Genomic DNA, 21,613 nt, shown 5'->3' on the forward strand with positions numbered 1-21,613 from the left:
TGTTACATAGTTACATAGTTAGTACGGTCGAAAAAAGACATATGTCCATCAAGTTCAACCAGGGAATTAAGGGGTAGGGGTGTGGCGCGATATTGGGGAAGGGATGAGATTTTATATTTCTTCATAAGCATTAATCTTATTTTGTCAATTAGGAACATTCAGCACCCACCCGCTATCAAGGCAGCTGCCTATCATGTCATGCCCTACCTGCACAGGTGTGCTGGCTACTCAAATGATCCAATTAAGGAGGCCATTTAGTCAGCAGCAGCAGAAGTCCTGTGCCTGGACGCTCCAACAGGGGCCAGACACAAGCAGAAGCAGAAGCAGCAGAAGCAGCAGCAGCACCACCTTTTGTTTTTTGGCTGCAGCAGCAGCAAGGCCCACAGGGCTGGCTAGCTGGCTAGCCAGCAAGCAGGTAGCAATGAAAGTAGGAATCTTTCTTTTTAACCCTGTAAGGGGGTGGTGCACTGTACCCGAAGATACTGCCATATCGGGTCAATGCATAGGGCGACGGAAGCAAGCTTCGAAATCGGCCCCCGTTCTCAAAAATCCATTTAATATATGATCCCCAGATAGGGGACGTATCAGATATTAAACTGATAAGAACAGATACTACACTTGATCTTAGCCAAAAGGCCGAGAAGCGATAACCGTGAAAGGGGCGGGCCCAACAAGGTCCCCTTCATGGGCACTATCACTGCTTGCTGTCAGGGAGGCTGCCAGACAATTTTCCATGCACACTCTGGGCTGGGGGGCAGTCAACCACCAGTACACACAGCAGAACCTAAACCCATACCATTATTGCTAAGCAGCAAGACAGGGGCCCATTGCACTCCCACGGGGCCTTTTTAAATGCAATCCATAACCCGGATTTGCCAGGAACCCTTCTTACTCCTCCTACTTGCATGTGACACTGGGCTTAGGATCTGCATAGGAAACACACACACAAGCACACACCTACCTTTGTTGCCTGCAGATGCCTCCTTGGCTGTCCCCAAACGGTATCAAACCAACACCCACGGGAAGCTGTAAGCATAGAGGACATGCCTGCACCCCATTGGACTTACCTGTGTGGGTTAAATCCGGGTTATTTGACAACCTATGGCGGTGATGGTTCTGCTCAGGCAGAGCAGTGCTGATGCTCCTCATAAAGCTGTCGCTGCTGTGAAGGTTCTAGGTGACATCACAAATCCCTATGGTTACATACACAACAAAGCTGGGTTGTTGTTGTTTACACTCTGCAAGGCCTGTGGAAGTGAGTGACATCATAGCACTGTAGTTCTGAGGGTTCAAGATGGATGCAACAATCTCCTGTTGCTTCTATGAAGGCCGTAATAGACGACATCACCAAACAGCTCCATAGTCACATACACAGCAAAGGAGAGATGTTGTTTACACCTAGTGATGTCAGTGGTATTGAGTGACATCACAGCACAGTGCTAAGGCTCCTGGGCCTGGACACAGCAGCGGCTGCAATATCTCAACGGAGAATACGTTTATATCTATGTGTGTGTGTGCGCATATATATATATATATATATATATATATATATATATATATATTTCTCCGCCGAAATCACTTTTAAACCCATTTCCACCTTTTTTTCCCTTCTCTTCCTCTTACTTTTTTTTCACGTTTTTTTACGTTTTTCTCCTTTTCGCCTCTTTTCTGGGCGTATTATTCTTCTTTTTCTTCTTTTTTTTCGTCTAATGCATACCCCATCAGTGCAGCAATGCTTATTCAATACCGCCAGCAGATGGAGACACTGGGGGATAATTTTCTAAGGATTTATACTGATTTTTCCTGTCTGAATTTGTCGCACAGAAAGTTGCAGGCCAAATATGTGTGACATTTCTGCGACTTTAGCTTCTAGAGCATTTTTACAACATTATACATAGGTGCTGAATACATAAAAAGCGACTGTTCAGCGACAGACAAGTCGCATCGGCTGAAAGTAGGCCAGAATGTCAGTCCATGTTGGAGCAGGTTTAGATACAGTCTAAAGCATAGATCTCAAAGTCTGTGCACAGAATTTAGCAAGGGCCTCGCACCTTCTGATGCATCAGGTAGGTGCACAATAGCATAGCCTAACCCTCTGTACTTTGGTCTATATTGATGCGGGACATAGACAGCCAGCTGATGACCAATCCATTAGTGCAATGGATGGCTGGAAGCATTTGTCTTTGCCTTTGCAATACCACAGAAGCAATGCATGGTCAATGTACAGCAATGACACACCTGTGTGAACAGCCAGGAGACCCCCCCCCCCATGTTATGTTACATAGTTACATAGTTAGTACGGTCGAAAAAAGACATATGTCCATCAAGTTCAACCAGGGAATTAAGGGGTAGGGGTGTGGCGCGATATTGGGGAAGGGATGAGATTTTATATTTCTTCATAAGCATTAATCTTATTTTGTCAATTAGGAACATTCAGCACCCACCCGCTATCAAGGCAGCTGCCTATCATGTCATGCCCTACCTGCACAGGTGTGCTGGCTACTCAAATGATCCAATTAAGGAGGCCATTTAGTCAGCAGCAGCAGAAGTCCTGTGCCTGGACGCTCCAACAGGGGCCAGACACAAGCAGAAGCAGAAGCAGCAGAAGCAGCAGCAGCAGCACCACCTTTTGTTTTTTGGCTGCAGCAGCAGCAAGGCCCACAGGGCTGGCTAGCTGGCTAGCCAGCAAGCAGGTAGCAATGAAAGTAGGAATCTTTCTTTTTAACCCTGTAAGGGGGTGGTGCACTGTACCCGAAGATACTGCCATATCGGGTCAATGCATAGGGCGACGGAAGCAAGCTTCGAAATCGGCCCCCGTTCTCAAAAATCCATTTAATATATGGTCCCCAGATAGGGGACGTATCAGATATTAAACTGATAAGAACAGATACTACACTTGATCTTAGCCAAAAGGCCGAGAAGCGATAACCGTGAAAGGGGCGGGCCCAACAAGGTCCCCTTCATGGGCACTATCACTGCTTGCTGTCAGGGAGGCTGCCAGACAATTTTCCATGCACACTCTGGGCTGGGGGGCAGTCAACCACCAGTACACACAGCAGAACCTAAACCCATACCATTATTGCTAAGCAGCAAGACAGGGGCCCATTGCACTCCCACGGGGCCTTTTTAAATGCGATCCATAACCCGGATTTGCCAGGAACCCTTCTTACTCCTCCTACTTGCATGTGACACTGGGCTTAGGATCTGCATAGGAAACACACACACAAGCACACACCTACCTTTGTTGCCTGCAGATGCCTCCTTGGCTGTCCCCAAACGGTATCAAACCAACACCCACGGGAAGCTGTAAGCATAGAGGACATGCCTGCACCCCATTGGACTTACCTGTGTGGGTTAAATCCGGGTTATTTGACAACCTATGGCGGTGATGGTTCTGCTCAGGCAGAGCAGTGCTGATGCTCCTCATAAAGCTGTCGCTGCTGTGAAGGTTCTAGGTGACATCACAAATCCCTATGGTTACATACACAACAAAGCTGGGTTGTTGTTGTTTACACTCTGCAAGGCCTGTGGAAGTGAGTGACATCATAGCACTGTAGTTCTGAGGGTTCAAGATGGATGCAACAATCTCCTGTTGCTTCTATGAAGGCCGTAATAGACGACATCACCAAACAGCTCCATAGTCACATACACAGCAAAGGAGAGATGTTGTTTACACCTAGTGATGTCAGTGGTATTGAGTGACATCACAGCACAGTGCTAAGGCTCCTGGGCCTGGACACAGCAGCGGCTGCAATATCTCAACGGAGAATACGTTTATATCTATGTGTGTGTGTGCGCATATATATATATATATATATATATATATATATATATATATATTTCTCCGCCGAAATCACTTTTAAACCCATTTCCACCTTTTTTTCCCTTCTCTTCCTCTTACTTTTTTTTCACGTTTTTTTACGTTTTTCTCCTTTTCGCCTCTTTTCTGGGCGTATTATTCTTCTTTTTCTTCTTTTTTTTCGTCTAATGCATACCCCATCAGTGCAGCAATGCTTATTCAATACCGCCAGCAGATGGAGACACTGGGGGATAATTTTCTAAGGATTTATACTGATTTTTCCTGTCTGAATTTGTCGCACAGAAAGTTGCAGGCCAAATATGTGTGACATTTCTGCGACTTTAGCTTCTAGAGCATTTTTACAACATTATACATAGGTGCTGAATACATAAAAAGCGACTGTTCAGCGACAGACAAGTCGCATCGGCTGAAAGTAGGCCAGAATGTCAGTCCATGTTGGAGCAGGTTTAGATACAGTCTAAAGCATAGATCTCAAAGTCTGTGCACAGAATTTAGCAAGGGCCTCGCACCTTCTGATGCATCAGGTAGGTGCACAATAGCATAGCCTAACCCTCTGTACTTTGGTCTATATTGATGCGGGACATAGACAGCCAGCTGATGACCAATCCATTAGTGCAATGGATGGCTGGAAGCATTTGTCTTTGCCTTTGCAATACCACAGAAGCAATGCATGGTCAATGTACAGCAATGACACACCTGTGTGAACAGCCAGGAGACCCCCCCCCCCCATGTTATGTTACATAGTTACATAGTTAGTACGGTCGAAAAAAGACATATGTCCATCAAGTTCAACCAGGGAATTAAGGGGTAGGGGTGTGGCGCGATATTGGGGAAGGGATGAGATTTTATATTTCTTCATAAGCATTAATCTTATTTTGTCAATTAGGAACATTCAGCACCCACCCGCTATCAAGGCAGCTGCCTATCATGTCATGCCCTACCTGCACAGGTGTGCTGGCTACTCAAATGATCCAATTAAGGAGGCCATTTAGTCAGCAGCAGCAGAAGTCCTGTGCCTGGACGCTCCAACAGGGGCCAGACACAAGCAGAAGCAGAAGCAGCAGAAGCAGCAGCAGCACCACCTTTTGTTTTTTGGCTGCAGCAGCAGCAAGGCCCACAGGGCTGGCTAGCTGGCTAGCCAGCAAGCAGGTAGCAATGAAAGTAGGAATCTTTCTTTTTAACCCTGTAAGGGGGTGGTGCACTGTACCCGAAGATACTGCCATATCGGGTCAATGCATAGGGCGACGGAAGCAAGCTTCGAAATCGGCCCCCGTTCTCAAAAATCCATTTAATATATGGTCCCCAGATAGGGGACGTATCAGATATTAAACTGATAAGAACAGATACTACACTTGATCTTAGCCAAAAGGCCGAGAAGCGATAACCGTGAAAGGGGCGGGCCCAACAAGGTCCCCTTCATGGGCACTATCACTGCTTGCTGTCAGGGAGGCTGCCAGACAATTTTCCATGCACACTCTGGGCTGGGGGGCAGTCAACCACCAGTACACACAGCAGAACCTAAACCCATACCATTATTGCTAAGCAGCAAGACAGGGGCCCATTGCACTCCCACGGGGCCTTTTTAAATGCATTCCATAACCCGGATTTGCCAGGAACCCTTCTTACTCCTCCTACTTGCATGTGACACTGGGCTTAGGATCTGCATAGGAAACACACACACAAGCACACACCTACCTTTGTTGCCTGCAGATGCCTCCTTGGCTGTCCCCAAACGGTATCAAACCAACACCCACGGGAAGCTGTAAGCATAGAGGACATGCCTGCACCCCATTGGACTTACCTGTGTGGGTTAAATCCGGGTTATTTGACAACCTATGGCGGTGATGGTTCTGCTCAGGCAGAGCAGTGCTGATGCTCCTCATAAAGCTGTCGCTGCTGTGAAGGTTCTAGGTGACATCACAAATCCCTATGGTTACATACACAACAAAGCTGGGTTGTTGTTGTTTACACTCTGCAAGGCCTGTGGAAGTGAGTGACATCATAGCACTGTAGTTCTGAGGGTTCAAGATGGATGCAACAATCTCCTGTTGCTTCTATGAAGGCCGTAATAGACGACATCACCAAACAGCTCCATAGTCACATACACAGCAAAGGAGAGATGTTGTTTACACCTAGTGATGTCAGTGGTATTGAGTGACATCACAGCACAGTGCTAAGGCTCCTGGGCCTGGACACAGCAGCGGCTGCAATATCTCAACGGAGAATACGTTTATATCTATGTGTGTGTGTGCGCATATATATATATATATATATATATATATATATATATTTCTCCGCCGAAATCACTTTTAAACCCATTTCCACCTTTTTTTCCCTTCTCTTCCTCTTACTTTTTTTTCACGTTTTTTTACGTTTTTCTCCTTTTCGCCTCTTTTCTGGGCGTATTATTCTTCTTTTTCTTCTTTTTTTTCGTCTAATGCATACCCCATCAGTGCAGCAATGCTTATTCAATACCGCCAGCAGATGGAGACACTGGGGGATAATTTTCTAAGGATTTATACTGATTTTTCCTGTCTGAATTTGTCGCACAGAAAGTTGCAGGCCAAATATGTGTGACATTTCTGCGACTTTAGCTTCTAGAGCATTTTTACAACATTATACATAGGTGCTGAATACATAAAAAGCGACTGTTCAGCGACAGACAAGTCGCATCGGCTGAAAGTAGGCCAGAATGTCAGTCCATGTTGGAGCAGGTTTAGATACAGTCTAAAGCATTGATCTCAAAGTCTGTGCACAGAATTTAGCAAGGGCCTCGCACCTTCTGATGCATCAGGTAGGTGCACAATAGCATAGCCTAACCCTCTGTACTTTGGTCTATATTGATGCGGGACATAGACAGCCAGCTGATGACCAATCCATTAGTGCAATGGATGGCTGGAAGCATTTGTCTTTGCCTTTGCAATACCACAGAAGCAATGCATGGTCAATGTACAGCAATGACACACCTGTGTGAACAGCCAGGAGACCCCCCCCCCCCATGTTATGTTACATAGTTACATAGTTAGTACGGTCGAAAAAAGACATATGTCCATCAAGTTCAACCAGGGAATTAAGGGGTAGGGGTGTGGCGCGATATTGGGGAAGGGATGAGATTTTATATTTCTTCATAAGCATTAATCTTATTTTGTCAATTAGGAACATTCAGCACCCACCCGCTATCAAGGCAGCTGCCTATCATGTCATGCCCTACCTGCACAGGTGTGCTGGCTACTCAAATGATCCAATTAAGGAGGCCATTTAGTCAGCAGCAGCAGAAGTCCTGTGCCTGGACGCTCCAACAGGGGCCAGACACAAGCAGAAGCAGAAGCAGCAGCAGCACCACCTTTTGTTTTTTGGCTGCAGCAGCAGCAAGGCCCACAGGGCTGGCTAGCTGGCTAGCCAGCAAGCAGGTAGCAATGAAAGTAGGAATCTTTCTTTTTAACCCTGTAAGGGGGTGGTGCACTGTACCCGAAGATACTGCCATATCGGGTCAATGCATAGGGCGACGGAAGCAAGCTTCGAAATCGGCCCCCGTTCTCAAAAATCCATTTAATATATGGTCCCCAGATAGGGGACGTATCAGATATTAAACTGATAAGAACAGATACTACACTTGATCTTAGCCAAAAGGCCGAGAAGCGATAACCGTGAAAGGGGCGGGCCCAACAAGGTCCCCTTCATGGGCACTATCACTGCTTGCTGTCAGGGAGGCTGCCAGACAATTTTCCATGCACACTCTGGGCTGGGGGGCAGTCAACCACCAGTACACACAGCAGAACCTAAACCCATACCATTATTGCTAAGCAGCAAGACAGGGGCCCATTGCACTCCCACGGGGCCTTTTTAAATGCAATCCATAACCCGGATTTGCCAGGAACCCTTCTTACTCCTCCTACTTGCATGTGACACTGGGCTTAGGATCTGCATAGGAAACACACACACAAGCACACACCTACCTTTGTTGCCTGCAGATGCCTCCTTGGCTGTCCCCAAACGGTATCAAACCAACACCCACGGGAAGCTGTAAGCATAGAGGACATGCCTGCACCCCATTGGACTTACCTGTGTGGGTTAAATCCGGGTTATTTGACAACCTATGGCGGTGATGGTTCTGCTCAGGCAGAGCAGTGCTGATGCTCCTCATAAAGCTGTCGCTGCTGTGAAGGTTCTAGGTGACATCACAAATCCCTATGGTTACATACACAACAAAGCTGGGTTGTTGTTGTTTACACTCTGCAAGGCCTGTGGAAGTGAGTGACATCATAGCACTGTAGTTCTGAGGGTTCAAGATGGATGCAACAATCTCCTGTTGCTTCTATGAAGGCCGTAATAGACGACATCACCAAACAGCTCCATAGTCACATACACAGCAAAGGAGAGATGTTGTTTACACCTAGTGATGTCAGTGGTATTGAGTGACATCACAGCACAGTGCTAAGGCTCCTGGGCCTGGACACAGCAGCGGCTGCAATATCTCAACGGAGAATACGTTTATATCTATGTGTGTGTGTGCGCATATATATATATATATATATATATATATATATATATATTTCTCCGCCGAAATCACTTTTAAACCCATTTCCACCTTTTTTTCCCTTCTCTTCCTCTTACTTTTTTTTCACGTTTTTTTACGTTTTTCTCCTTTTCGCCTCTTTTCTGGGCGTATTATTCTTCTTTTTCTTCTTTTTTTTCGTCTAATGCATACCCCATCAGTGCAGCAATGCTTATTCAATACCGCCAGCAGATGGAGACACTGGGGGATAATTTTCTAAGGATTTATACTGATTTTTCCTGTCTGAATTTGTCGCACAGAAAGTTGCAGGCCAAATATGTGTGACATTTCTGCGACTTTAGCTTCTAGAGCATTTTTACAACATTATACATAGGTGCTGAATACATAAAAAGTGACTGTTCAGCGACAGACAAGTCGCATCGGCTGAAAGTAGGCCAGAATGTCAGTCCATGTTGGAGCAGGTTTAGATACAGTCTAAAGCATAGATCTCAAAGTCTGTGCACAGAATTTAGCAAGGGCCTCGCACCTTCTGATGCATCAGGTAGGTGCACAATAGCATAGCCTAACCCTCTGTACTTTGGTCTATATTGATGCGGGACATAGACAGCCAGCTGATGACCAATCCATTAGTGCAATGGATGGCTGGAAGCATTTGTCTTTGCCTTTGCAATACCACAGAAGCAATGCATGGTCAATGTACAGCAATGACACACCTGTGTGAACAGCCAGGAGACCCCCCCCCCCCCATGTTATGTTACATAGTTACATAGTTAGTACGGTCGAAAAAAGACATATGTCCATCAAGTTCAACCAGGGAATTAAGGGGTAGGGGTGTGGCGCGATATTGGGGAAGGGATGAGATTTTATATTTCTTCATAAGCATTAATCTTATTTTGTCAATTAGGAACATTCAGCACCCACCCGCTATCAAGGCAGCTGCCTATCATGTCATGCCCTACCTGCACAGGTGTGCTGGCTACTCAAATGATCCAATTAAGGAGGCCATTTAGTCAGCAGCAGCAGAAGTCCTGTGCCTGGACGCTCCAACAGGGGCCAGACACAAGCAGAAGCAGAAGCAGCAGAAGCAGCAGCAGCACCACCTTTTGTTTTTTGGCTGCAGCAGCAGCAAGGCCCACAGGGCTGGCTAGCTGGCTAGCCAGCAAGCAGGTAGCAATGAAAGTAGGAATCTTTCTTTTTAACCCTGTAAGGGGGTGGTGCACTGTACCCGAAGATACTGCCATATCGGGTCAATGCATAGGGCGACGGAAGCAAGCTTCGAAATCGGCCCCCGTTCTCAAAAATCCATTTAATATATGGTCCCCAGATAGGGGACGTATCAGATATTAAACTGATAAGAACAGATACTACACTTGATCTTAGCCAAAAGGCCGAGAAGCGATAACCGTGAAAGGGGCGGGCCCAACAAGGTCCCCTTCATGGGCACTATCACTGCTTGCTGTCAGGGAGGCTGCCAGACAATTTTCCATGCACACTCTGGGCTGGGGGGCAGTCAACCACCAGTACACACAGCAGAACCTAAACCCATACCATTATTGCTAAGCAGCAAGACAGGGGCCCATTGCACTCCCACGGGGCCTTTTTAAATGCAATCCATAACCCGGATTTGCCAGGAACCCTTCTTACTCCTCCTACTTGCATGTGACACTGGGCTTAGGATCTGCATAGGAAACACACACACAAGCACACACCTACCTTTGTTGCCTGCAGATGCCTCCTTGGCTGTCCCCAAACGGTATCAAACCAACACCCACGGGAAGCTGTAAGCATAGAGGACATGCCTGCACCCCATTGGACTTACCTGTGTGGGTTAAATCCGGGTTATTTGACAACCTATGGCGGTGATGGTTCTGCTCAGGCAGAGCAGTGCTGATGCTCCTCATAAAGCTGTCGCTGCTGTGAAGGTTCTAGGTGACATCACAAATCCCTATGGTTACATACACAACAAAGCTGGGTTGTTGTTGTTTACACTCTGCAAGGCCTGTGGAAGTGAGTGACATCATAGCACTGTAGTTCTGAGGGTTCAAGATGGATGCAACAATCTCCTGTTGCTTCTATGAAGGCCGTAATAGACGACATCACCAAACAGCTCCATAGTCACATACACAGCAAAGGAGAGATGTTGTTTACACCTAGTGATGTCAGTGGTATTGAGTGACATCACAGCACAGTGCTAAGGCTCCTGGGCCTGGACACAGCAGCGGCTGCAATATCTCAACGGAGAATACGTTTATATCTATGTGTGTGTGTGCGCATATATATATATATATATATATATATATATATATATATATATATATATATTTCTCCGCCGAAATCACTTTTAAACCCATTTCCACCTTTTTTTCCCTTCTCTTCCTCTTACTTTTTTTTCACGTTTTTTTACGTTTTTCTCCTTTTCGCCTCTTTTCTGGGCGTATTATTCTTCTTTTTCTTCTTTTTTTTCGTCTAATGCATACCCCATCAGTGCAGCAATGCTTATTCAATACCGCCAGCAGATGGAGACACTGGGGGATAATTTTCTAAGGATTTATACTGATTTTTCCTGTCTGAATTTGTCGCACAGAAAGTTGCAGGCCAAATATGTGTGACATTTCTGCGACTTTAGCTTCTAGAGCATTTTTACAACATTATACATAGGTGCTGAATACATAAAAAGCGACTGTTCAGCGACAGACAAGTCGCATCGGCTGAAAGTAGGCCAGAATGTCAGTCCATGTTGGAGCAGGTTTAGATACAGTCTAAAGCATAGATCTCAAAGTCTGTGCACAGAATTTAGCAAGGGCCTCGCACCTTCTGATGCATCAGGTAGGTGCACAATAGCATAGCCTAACCCTCTGTACTTTGGTCTATATTGATGCGGGACATAGACAGCCAGCTGATGACCAATCCATTAGTGCAATGGATGGCTGGAAGCATTTGTCTTTGCCTTTGCAATACCACAGAAGCAATGCATGGTCAATGTACAGCAATGACACACCTGTGTGAACAGCCAGGAGACCCCCCCCCCCCATGTTATGTTACATAGTTACATAGTTAGTACGGTCGAAAAAAGACATATGTCCATCAAGTTCAACCAGGGAATTAAGGGGTAGGGGTGTGGCGCGATATTGGGGAAGGGATGAGATTTTATATTTCTTCATAAGCATTAATCTTATTTTGTCAATTAGGAACATTCAGCACCCACCCGCTATCAAGGCAGCTGCCTATCATGTCATGCCCTACCTGCACAGGTGTGCTGGCTACTCAAATGATCCAATTAAGGAGGCCATTTAGTCAGCAGCAGCAGAAGTCCTGTGCCTGGACGCTCCAACAGGGGCCAGACACAAGCAGAAGCAGAAGCAGCAGAAGCAGCAGCAGCACCACCTTTTGTTTTTTGGCTGCAGCAGCAGCAAGGCCCACAGGGCTGGCTAGCTGGCTAGCCAGCAAGCAGGTAGCAATGAAAGTAGGAATCTTTCTTTTTAACCCTGTAAGGGGGTGGTGCACTGTACCCGAAGATACTGCCATATCGGGTCAATGCATAGGGCGACGGAAGCAAGCTTCGAAATCGGCCCCCGTTCTCAAAAATCCATTTAATATATGGTCCCCAGATAGGGGACGTATCAGATATTAAACTGATAAGAACAGATACTACACTTGATCTTAGCCAAAAGGCCGAGAAGCGATAACCGTGAAAGGGGCGGGCCCAACAAGGTCCCCTTCATGGGCACTATCACTGCTTGCTGTCAGGGAGGCTGCCAGACAATTTTCCATGCACACTCTGGGCTGGGGGGCAGTCAACCACCAGTACACACAGCAGAACCTAAACCCATACCATTATTGCTAAGCAGCAAGACAGGGGCCCATTGCACTCCCACGGGGCCTTTTTAAATGCAATCCATAACCCGGATTTGCCAGGAACCCTTCTTACTCCTCCTACTTGCATGTGACACTGGGCTTAGGATCTGCATAGGAAACACACACACAAGCACACACCTACCTTTGTTGCCTGCAGATGCCTCCTTGGCTGTCCCCAAACGGTATCAAACCAACACCCACGGGAAGCTGTAAGCATAGAGGACATGCCTGCACCCCATTGGACTTACCTGTGTGGGTTAAATCCGGGTTATTTGACAACCTATGGCGGTGATGGTTCTGCTCAGGCAGAGCAGTGCTGATGCTCCTCATAAAGCTGTCGCTGCTGTGAAGGTTCTAGGTGACATCACAAATCCCTATGGTTACATACACAACAAAGCTGGGTTGTTGTTGTTTACACTCTGCAAGGCCTGTGGAAGTGAGTGACATCATAGCACTGTAGTTCTGAGGGTTCAAGATGGATGCAACAATCTCCTGTTGCTTCTATGAAGGCCGTAATAGACGACATCACCAAACAGCTCCATAGTCACATACACAGCAAAGGAGAGATGTTGTTTACACCTAGTGATGTCAGTGGTATTGAGTGACATCACAGCACAGTGCTAAGGCTCCTGGGCCTGGACACAGCAGCGGCTGCAATATCTCAACGGAGAATACGTTTATATCTATGTGTGTGTGTGCGCATATATATATATATATATATATATATATATATATATATATATTTCTCCGCCGAAATCACTTTTAAACCCATTTCCACCTTTTTTTTCCCTTCTCTTCCTCTTACTTTTTTTTCACGTTTTTTTACGTTTTTCTCCTTTTCGCCTCTTTTCTGGGCGTATTATTCTTCTTTTTCTTCTTTTTTTTCGTCTAATGCATACCCCATCAGTGCAGCAATGCTTATTCAATACCGCCAGCAGATGGAGACACTGGGGGATAATTTTCTAAGGATTTATACTGATTTTTCCTGTCTGAATTTGTCGCACAGAAAGTTGCAGGCCAAATATGTGTGACATTTCTGCGACTTTAGCTTCTAGAGCATTTTTACAACATTATACATAGGTGCTGAATACATAAAAAGCGACTGTTCAGCGACAGACAAGTCGCATCGGCTGAAAGTAGGCCAGAATGTCAGTCCATGTTGGAGCAGGTTTAGATACAGTCTAAAGCATAGATCTCAAAGTCTGTGCACAGAATTTAGCAAGGGCCTCGCACCTTCTGATGCATCAGGTAGGTGCACAATAGCATAGCCTAACCCTCTGTACTTTGGTCTATATTGATGCGGGACATAGACAGCCAGCTGATGACCAATCCATTAGTGCAATGGATGGCTGGAAGCATTTGTCTTTGCCTTTGCAATACCACAGAAGCAATGCATGGTCAATGTACAGCAATGACACACCTGTGTGAACAGCCAGGAGACCCCCCCCCCCCCCCCCATGTTATGTTACATAGTTACATAGTTAGTACGGTCGAAAAAAGACATATGTCCATCAAGTTCAACCAGGGAATTAAGGGGTAGGGGTGTGGCGCGATATTGGGGAAGGGATGAGATTTTATATTTCTTCATAAGCATTAATCTTATTTTGTCAATTAGGAACATTCAGCACCCACCCGCTATCAAGGCAGCTGCCTATCATGTCATGCCCTACCTGCACAGGTGTGCTGGCTACTCAAATGATCCAATTAAGGAGGCCATTTAGTCAGCAGCAGCAGAAGTCCTGTGCCTGGACGCTCCAACAGGGGCCAGACACAAGCAGAAGCAGAAGCAGCAGAAGCAGCAGCAGCACCACCTTTTGTTTTTTGGCTGCAGCAGCAGCAAGGCCCACAGGGCTGGCTAGCTGGCTAGCCAGCAAGCAGGTAGCAATGAAAGTAGGAATCTTTCTTTTTAACCCTGTAAGGGGGTGGTGCACTGTACCCGAAGATACTGCCATATCGGGTCAATGCATAGGGCGACGGAAGCAAGCTTCGAAATCGGCCCCCGTTCTCAAAAATCCATTTAATATATGGTCCCCAGATAGGGGACGTATCAGATATTAAACTGATAAGAACAGATACTACACTTGATCTTAGCCAAAAGGCCGAGAAGCGATAACCGTGAAAGGGGCGGGCCCAACAAGGTCCCCTTCATGGGCACTATCACTGCTTGCTGTCAGGGAGGCTGCCAGACAATTTTCCATGCACACTCTGGGCTGGGGGGCAGTCAACCACCAGTACACACAGCAGAACCTAAACCCATACCATTATTGCTAAGCAGCAAGACAGGGGCCCATTGCACTCCCACGGGGCCTTTTTAAATGCAATCCATAACCCGGATTTGCCAGGAACCCTTCTTACTCCTCCTACTTGCATGTGACACTGGGCTTAGGATCTGCATAGGAAACACACACACAAGCACACACCTACCTTTGTTGCCTGCAGATGCCTCCTTGGCTGTCCCCAAACGGTATCAAACCAACACCCACGGGAAGCTGTAAGCATAGAGGACATGCCTGCACCCCATTGGACTTACCTGTGTGGGTTAAATCCGGGTTATTTGACAACCTATGGCGGTGATGGTTCTGCTCAGGCAGAGCAGTGCTGATGCTCCTCATAAAGCTGTCGCTGCTGTGAAGGTTCTAGGTGACATCACAAATCCCTATGGTTACATACACAACAAAGCTGGGTTGTTGTTGTTTACACTCTGCAAGGCCTGTGGAAGTGAGTGACATCATAGCACTGTAGTTCTGAGGGTTCAAGATGGATGCAACAATCTCCTGTTGCTTCTATGAAGGCCGTAATAGACGACATCACCAAACAGCTCCATAGTCACATACACAGCAAAGGAGAGATGTTGTTTACACCTAGTGATGTCAGTGGTATTGAGTGACATCACAGCACAGTGCTAAGGCTCCTGGGCCTGGACACAGCAGCGGCTGCAATATCTCAACGGAGAATACGTTTATATCTATGTGTGTGTGTGCGCATATATATATATATATATATATATATATATATATATATATATATATTTCTCCGCCGAAATCACTTTTAAACCCATTTCCACCTTTTTTTCCCTTCTCTTCCTCTTACTTTTTTTTCACGTTTTTTTACGTTTTTCTCCTTTTCGCCTCTTTTCTGGGCGTATTATTCTTCTTTTTCTTCTTTTTTTTCGTTTAATGCATACCCCATCAGTGCAGCAATGCTTATTCAATACCGCCAGCAGATGGAGACACTGGGGGATAATTTTCTAAGGATTTATACTGATTTTTCCTGTCTGAATTTGTCGCACAGAAAGTTGCAGGCCAAATATGTGTGACATTTCTGCGACTTTAGCTTCTAGAGCATTTTTACAACATTATACATAGGTGCTGAATACATAAAAAGCGACTGTTCAGCGACAGACAAGTCGCATCGGCTGAAAGTAGGCCAGAATGTCAGTCCATGTTGGAGCAGGTTTAGATACAGTCTAAAGCATAGATCTCAAAGTCTGTGCACAGAATTTAGCAAGGGCCTCGCACCTTCTGATGCATCAGGTAGGTGCACAATAGCATAGCCTAACCCTCTGTACTTTGGTCTATATTGATGCGGGACATAGACAGCCAGCTGATGACCAATCCATTAGTGCAATGGATGGCTGGAAGCATTTGTCTTTGCCTTTGCAATACCACAGAAGCAATGCATGGTCAATGTACAGCAATGACACACCTGTGTGAACAGCCAGGAGACCCCCCCCCCATGTTATGTTACATAGTTACATAGTTAGTACGGTCGAAAAAAGACATATGTCCATCAAGTTCAACCAGGGAATTAAGGGGTAGGGGTGTGGCGCGATATTGGGGAAGGGATGAGATTTTATATTTCTTCATAAGCATTAATCTTATTTTGTCAATTAGGAACATTCAGCACCCACCCGCTATCAAGGCAGCTGCCTATCATGTCATGCCCTACCTGCACAGGTGTGCTGGCTACTCAAATGATCCAATTAAGGAGGCCATTTAGTCAGCAGCAGCAGAAGTCCTGTGCCTGGACGCTCCAACAGCGGCCAGACACAAGCAGAAGCAGCAGAAGCAGCAGCAGCAGCACCACCTTTTGTTTTTTGGCTGCAGCAGCAAGGCCCACAGGGCTGGCTAGCTGGCTAGCCAGCAAGCAGGTAGCAATGAAAGTAGGAATCTTTCTTTTTAACCCTGTAAGGGGGTGGTGCACTGTACCCGAAGATACTGCCATATCGGGTCAATGCATAGGGCGACGGAAGCAAGCTTCGAAATCGGCCCCCGTTCTCAAAAATCCATTTAATATATGGTCCCCAGATAGGGGACGTATCAGATATTAAACTGATAAGAACAGATACTACACTTGATCTTAGCCAAAAGGCCGAGAAGCGATAACCGTGAAAGGGGCGGGCCCAACAAGGTCCCCTTCATGGGCACTATCACTGCTTGCTGTCAGGGAGGCTGCCAGACAATTTTCCATGCACACTCTGGGCTGGGGGGCAGTCAACCACCAGTACACACAGCAGAACCTAAACCCATACCATTATTGCTAAGCAGCAAGACAGGGGCCCATTGCACTCCCACGGGGCCTTTTTAAATGCAATCCATAACCCGGATTTGCCAGGAACCCTTCTTACTCCTCCTACTTGCATGTGACACTGGGCTTAGGATCTGCATAGGAAACACACACACAAGCACACACCTACCTTTGTTGCCTGCAGATGCCTCCTTGGCTGTCCCCAAACGGTATCAAACCAACACCCACGGGAAGCTGTAAGCATAGAGGACATGCCTGCACCCCATTGGACTTACCTGTGTGGGTTAAATCCGGGTTATTTGACAACCTATGGCGGTGATGGTTCTGCTCAGGCAGAGCAGTGCTGATGCTCCTCATAAAGCTGTCGCTGCTGTGAAGGTTCTAGGTGACATCACAAATCCCTATGGTTACATACACAACAAAGCTGGGTTGTTGTTGTTTACACTCTGCAAGGCCTGTGGAAGTGAGTGACATCATAGCACTGTAGTTCTGAGGGTTCAAGATGGATGCAACAATCTCCTGTTGCTTCTATGAAGGCCGTAATAGACGACATCACCAAACAGCTCCATAGTCACATACACAGCAAAGGAGAGATGTTGTTTACACCTAGTGATGTCAGTGGTATTGAGTGACATCACAGCACAGTGCTAAGGCTCCTGGGCCTGGACACAGCAGCGGCTGCAATATCTCAACGGAGAATACGTTTATATCTATGTGTGTGTGTGCGCATATATATATATATATATATATATATATATATATATATTTCTCCGCCGAAATCACTTTTAAACCCATTTCCACCTTTTTTCCCTTCTCTTCCTCTTACTTTTTTTTCACGTTTTTTTACGTTTTTCTCCTTTTCGCCTCTTTTCTGGGCGTATTATTCTTCTTTTTCTTCTTTTTTTTCGTCTAATGCATACCCCATCAGTGCAGCAATGCTTATTCAATACCGCCAGCAGATGGAGACACTGGGGGATAATTTTCTAAGGATTTATACTGATTTTTCCTGTCTGAATTTGTCGCACAGAAAGTTGCAGGCCAAATATGTGTGACATTTCTGCGACTTTAGCTTCTAGAGCATTTTTACAACATTATACATAGGTGCTGAATACATAAAAAAGCGACTGTTCAGCGACAGACAAGTCGCATCGGCTGAAAGTAGGCCAGAATGTCAGTCCATGTTGGAGCAGGTTTAGATACAGTCTAAAGTATAGATCTCAAAGTCTGTGCACAGAATTTAGCAAGGGCCTCGCACCTTCTGATGCATCAGGTAGGTGCACAATAGCATAGCCTAACCCTCTGTACTTTGGTCTATATTGATGCGGGACATAGACAGCCAGCTGATGACCAATCCATTAGTGCAATGGATGGCTGGAAGCATTTGTCTTTGCCTTTGCAATACCACAGAAGCAATGCATGGTCAATGTACAGCAATGACACACCTGTGTGAACAGCCAGGAGACCCCCCCCCCCCCCCCCATGTTATGTTACATAGTTACATAGTTAGTACGGTCGAAAAAAGACATATGTCCATCAAGTTCAACCAGGGAATTAAGGGGTAGGGGTGTGGCGCGATATTGGGGAAGGGATGAGATTTTATATTTCTTCATAAGCATTAATCTTATTTTGTCAATTAGGAACATTCAGCACCCACCCGCTATCAAGGCAGCTGCCTATCATGTCATGCCCTACCTGCACAGGTGTGCTGGCTACTCAAATGATCCAATTAAGGAGGCCATTTAGTCAGCAGCAGCAGAAGTCCTGTGCCTGGACGCTCCAACAGGGGCCAGACACAAGCAGAAGCAGAAGCAGCAGAAGCAGAAGCAGCAGCAGCACCACCTTTTGTTTTTTGGCTGCAGCAGCAGCAAGGCCCACAGGGCTGGCTAGCTGGCTAGCCAGCAAGCAGGTAGCAATGAAAGTAGGAATCTTTCTTTTTAACCCTGTAAGGGGGTGGTGCACTGTACCCGAAGATACTGCCATATCGGGTCAATGCATAGGGCGACGGAAGCAAGCTTCGAAATCGGCCCCCGTTCTCAAAAATCCATTTAATATATGGTCCCCAGATAGGGGACGTATCAGATATTAAACTGATAAGAACAGATACTACACTTGATCTTAGCCAAAAGGCCGAGAAGCGATAACCGTGAAAGGGGCGGGCCCAACAAGGTCCCCTTCATGGGCACTATCACTGCTTGCTGTCAGGGAGGCTGCCAGACAATTTTCCATGCACACTCTGGGCTGGGGGGCAGTCAACCACCAGTACACACAGCAGAACCTAAACCCATACCATTATTGCTAAGCAGCAAGACAGGGGCCCATTGCACTCCCACGGGGCCTTTTTAAATGCAATCCATAACCCGGATTTGCCAGGAACCCTTCTTACTCCTCCTACTTGCATGTGACACTGGGCTTAGGATCTGCATAGGAAACACACACACAAGCACACACCTACCTTTGTTGCCTGCAGATGCCTCCTTGGCTGTCCCCAAACGGTATCAAACCAACACCCACGGGAAGCTGTAAGCATAGAGGACATGCCTGCACCCCATTGGACTTACCTGTGTGGGTTAAATCCGGGTTATTTGACAACCTATGGCGGTGATGGTTCTACTCAGGCAGAGCAGTGCTGATGCTCCTCATAAAGCTGTCGCTGCTGTGAAGGTTCTAGGTGACATCACAAATCCCTATGGTTACATACACAACAAAGCTGGGTTGTTGTTGTTTACACTCTGCAAGGCCTGTGGAAGTGAGTGACATCATAGCACTGTAGTTCTGAGGGTTCAAGATGGATGCAACAATCTCCTGTTGCTTCTATGAAGGCCGTAATAGACGACATCACCAAACAGCTCCATAGTCACATACACAGCAAAGGAGAGATGTTGTTTACACCTAGTGATGTCAGTGGTATTGAGTGACATCACAGCACAGTGCTAAGGCTCCTGGGCCTGGACACAGCAGCGGCTGCAATATCTCAACGGAGAATACGTTTATATCTATGTGTGTGTGTGCGCATATATATATATATATATATATATATATATATATATATATTTCTCCGCCGAAATCACTTTTAAACCCATTTCCACCTTTTTTTCCCTTCTCTTCCTCTTACTTTTTTTTCACGTTTTTTTACGTTTTTCTCCTTTTCGCCTCTTTTCTGGGCGTATTATTCTTCTTTTTCTTCTTTTTTTTCGTCTAATGCATACCCCATCAGTGCAGCAATGCTTATTCAATACCGCCAGCAGATGGAGACACTGGGGGATAATTTTCTAAGGATTTATACTGATTTTTCCTGTCTGAATTTGTCGCACAGAAAGTTGCAGGCCAAATATGTGTGACATTTCTGCGACTTTAGCTTCTAGAGCATTTTTACAACATTATACATAGGTGCTGAATACATAAAAAGCGACTGTTCAGCGACAGACAAGTCGCATCGGCTGAAAGTAGGCCAGAATGTCAGTCCATGTTGGAGCAGGTTTAGATACAGTCTAAAGCATAGATCTCAAAGTCTGTGCACAGAATTTAGCAAGGGCCTCGCACCTTCTGATGCATCAGGTAGGTGCACAATAGCATAGCCTAACCCTCTGTACTTTGGTCTATATTGATGCGGGACATAGACAGCCAGCTGATGACCAATCCATTAGTGCAATGGATGGCTGGAAGCATTTGTCTTTGCCTTTGCAATACCACAGAAGCAATGCATGGTCAATGTACAGCAATGACACACCTGTGTGAACAGCCAGGAGACCCCCCCCCCCCCCCCCATGTTATGTTACATAGTTACATAGTTAGTACGGTCGAAAAAAGACATATGTCCATCAAGTTCAACCAGGGAATTAAGGGGTAGGGGTGTGGCGCGATATTGGGGAAGGGATGAGATTTTATATTTCTTCATAAGCATTAATCTTATTTTGTCAATTAGGAACATTCAGCACCCACCCGCTATCAAGGCAGCTGCCTATCATGTCATGCCCTACCTGCACAGGTGTGCTGGCTACTCAAATGATCCAATTAAGGAGGCCATTTAGTCAGCAGCAGCAGAAGTCCTGTGCCTGGACGCTCCAACAGGGGCCAGACACAAGCAGAAGCAGCAGAAGCAGCAGCAGCACCACCTTTTGTTTTTTGGCTGCAGCAGCAGCAAGGCCCACAGGGCTGGCTAGCTGGCTAGCCAGCAAGCAGGTAGCAATGAAAGTAGGAATCTTTCTTTTTAACCCTGTAAGGGGGTGGTGCACTGTACCCGAAGATACTGCCATATCGGGTCAATGCATAGGGCGACGGAAGCAAGCTTCGAAATCGGCCCCCGTTCTCAAAAATCCATTTAATATATGGTCCCCAGATAGGGGACGTATCAGATATTAAACTGATAAGAACAGACACTACACTTGATCTTAGCCAAAAAGCCGAGAAGCGATAACCGTGAAAGGGGCGGGCCCAACAAGGTCCCCTTCATGGGCACTATCACTGCTTGCTGTCAGGGAGGCTGCCAGACAATTTTCCATGCACACTCTGGGCTGGGGGGCAGTCAACCACCAGTACACACAGCAGAACCTAAACCCATACCATTATTGCTAAGCAGCAAGACAGGGGCCCATTGCACTCCCACGGGGCCTTTTTAAATGCAATCCATAACCCGGATTTGCCAGGAACCCTTCTTACTCCTCCTACTTGCATGTGACACTGGGCTTAGGATCTGCATAGGAAACACACACACAAGCACACACCTACCTTTGTTGCCTGCAGATGCCTCCTTGGCTGTCCCCAAACGGTATCAAACCAACACCCACGGGAAGCTGTAAGCATAGAGGACATGCCTGCACCCCATTGGACTTACCTGTGTGGGTTAAATCCGGGTTATTTGACAACCTATGGCGGTGATGGTTCTGCTCAGGCAGAGC

At 46.3% G+C, this 21,613-nt stretch overlaps 10 non-coding genes across 10 annotated transcripts; all 10 read right to left on the bottom strand.

Moving 5' to 3' along the window:
* Nucleotides 1-457: 457 nt before the first annotated feature.
* Nucleotides 458-648, bottom strand: LOC130351114 (U2 spliceosomal RNA). The gene has a single exon (XR_008887874.1). It is a non-coding gene; the product is annotated as a U2 spliceosomal RNA (small nuclear RNA).
* A 2,087-nt stretch (nucleotides 649-2,735) lies between these two features.
* Nucleotides 2,736-2,926, bottom strand: LOC130351093 (U2 spliceosomal RNA). The gene has a single exon (XR_008887855.1). It is a non-coding gene; the product is annotated as a U2 spliceosomal RNA (small nuclear RNA).
* A 2,085-nt stretch (nucleotides 2,927-5,011) lies between these two features.
* On the bottom strand, nucleotides 5,012-5,202 carry LOC130351094 (U2 spliceosomal RNA). Its single transcript, XR_008887856.1, has one exon. It is a non-coding gene; the product is annotated as a U2 spliceosomal RNA (small nuclear RNA).
* Nucleotides 5,203-7,272: 2,070 nt separating this feature from the next.
* On the bottom strand, nucleotides 7,273-7,463 carry LOC130351096 (U2 spliceosomal RNA). Its single transcript, XR_008887857.1, has one exon. It is a non-coding gene; the product is annotated as a U2 spliceosomal RNA (small nuclear RNA).
* Nucleotides 7,464-9,545: 2,082 nt separating this feature from the next.
* LOC130351097 (U2 spliceosomal RNA) lies at nucleotides 9,546-9,736 on the bottom strand. The gene has a single exon (XR_008887858.1). It is a non-coding gene; the product is annotated as a U2 spliceosomal RNA (small nuclear RNA).
* Nucleotides 9,737-11,829: 2,093 nt separating this feature from the next.
* LOC130351099 (U2 spliceosomal RNA) lies at nucleotides 11,830-12,020 on the bottom strand. The gene has a single exon (XR_008887860.1). It is a non-coding gene; the product is annotated as a U2 spliceosomal RNA (small nuclear RNA).
* Nucleotides 12,021-14,111: 2,091 nt separating this feature from the next.
* LOC130351100 (U2 spliceosomal RNA) lies at nucleotides 14,112-14,302 on the bottom strand. Its single transcript, XR_008887861.1, has one exon. It is a non-coding gene; the product is annotated as a U2 spliceosomal RNA (small nuclear RNA).
* A 2,081-nt stretch (nucleotides 14,303-16,383) lies between these two features.
* LOC130351101 (U2 spliceosomal RNA) lies at nucleotides 16,384-16,574 on the bottom strand. The gene has a single exon (XR_008887862.1). It is a non-coding gene; the product is annotated as a U2 spliceosomal RNA (small nuclear RNA).
* A 2,092-nt stretch (nucleotides 16,575-18,666) lies between these two features.
* On the bottom strand, nucleotides 18,667-18,857 carry LOC130351102 (U2 spliceosomal RNA). Its single transcript, XR_008887863.1, has one exon. It is a non-coding gene; the product is annotated as a U2 spliceosomal RNA (small nuclear RNA).
* A 2,082-nt stretch (nucleotides 18,858-20,939) lies between these two features.
* On the bottom strand, nucleotides 20,940-21,130 carry LOC130351054 (U2 spliceosomal RNA). The gene has a single exon (XR_008887823.1). It is a non-coding gene; the product is annotated as a U2 spliceosomal RNA (small nuclear RNA).
* Between the last annotated feature and the right edge of the window lie 483 nt (nucleotides 21,131-21,613).

This window comes from Hyla sarda, unplaced genomic scaffold (assembly GCF_029499605.1).
Source record: "Hyla sarda isolate aHylSar1 unplaced genomic scaffold, aHylSar1.hap1 scaffold_962, whole genome shotgun sequence".
Lineage (NCBI taxonomy): Eukaryota > Metazoa > Chordata > Amphibia > Anura > Hylidae > Hyla > Hyla sarda.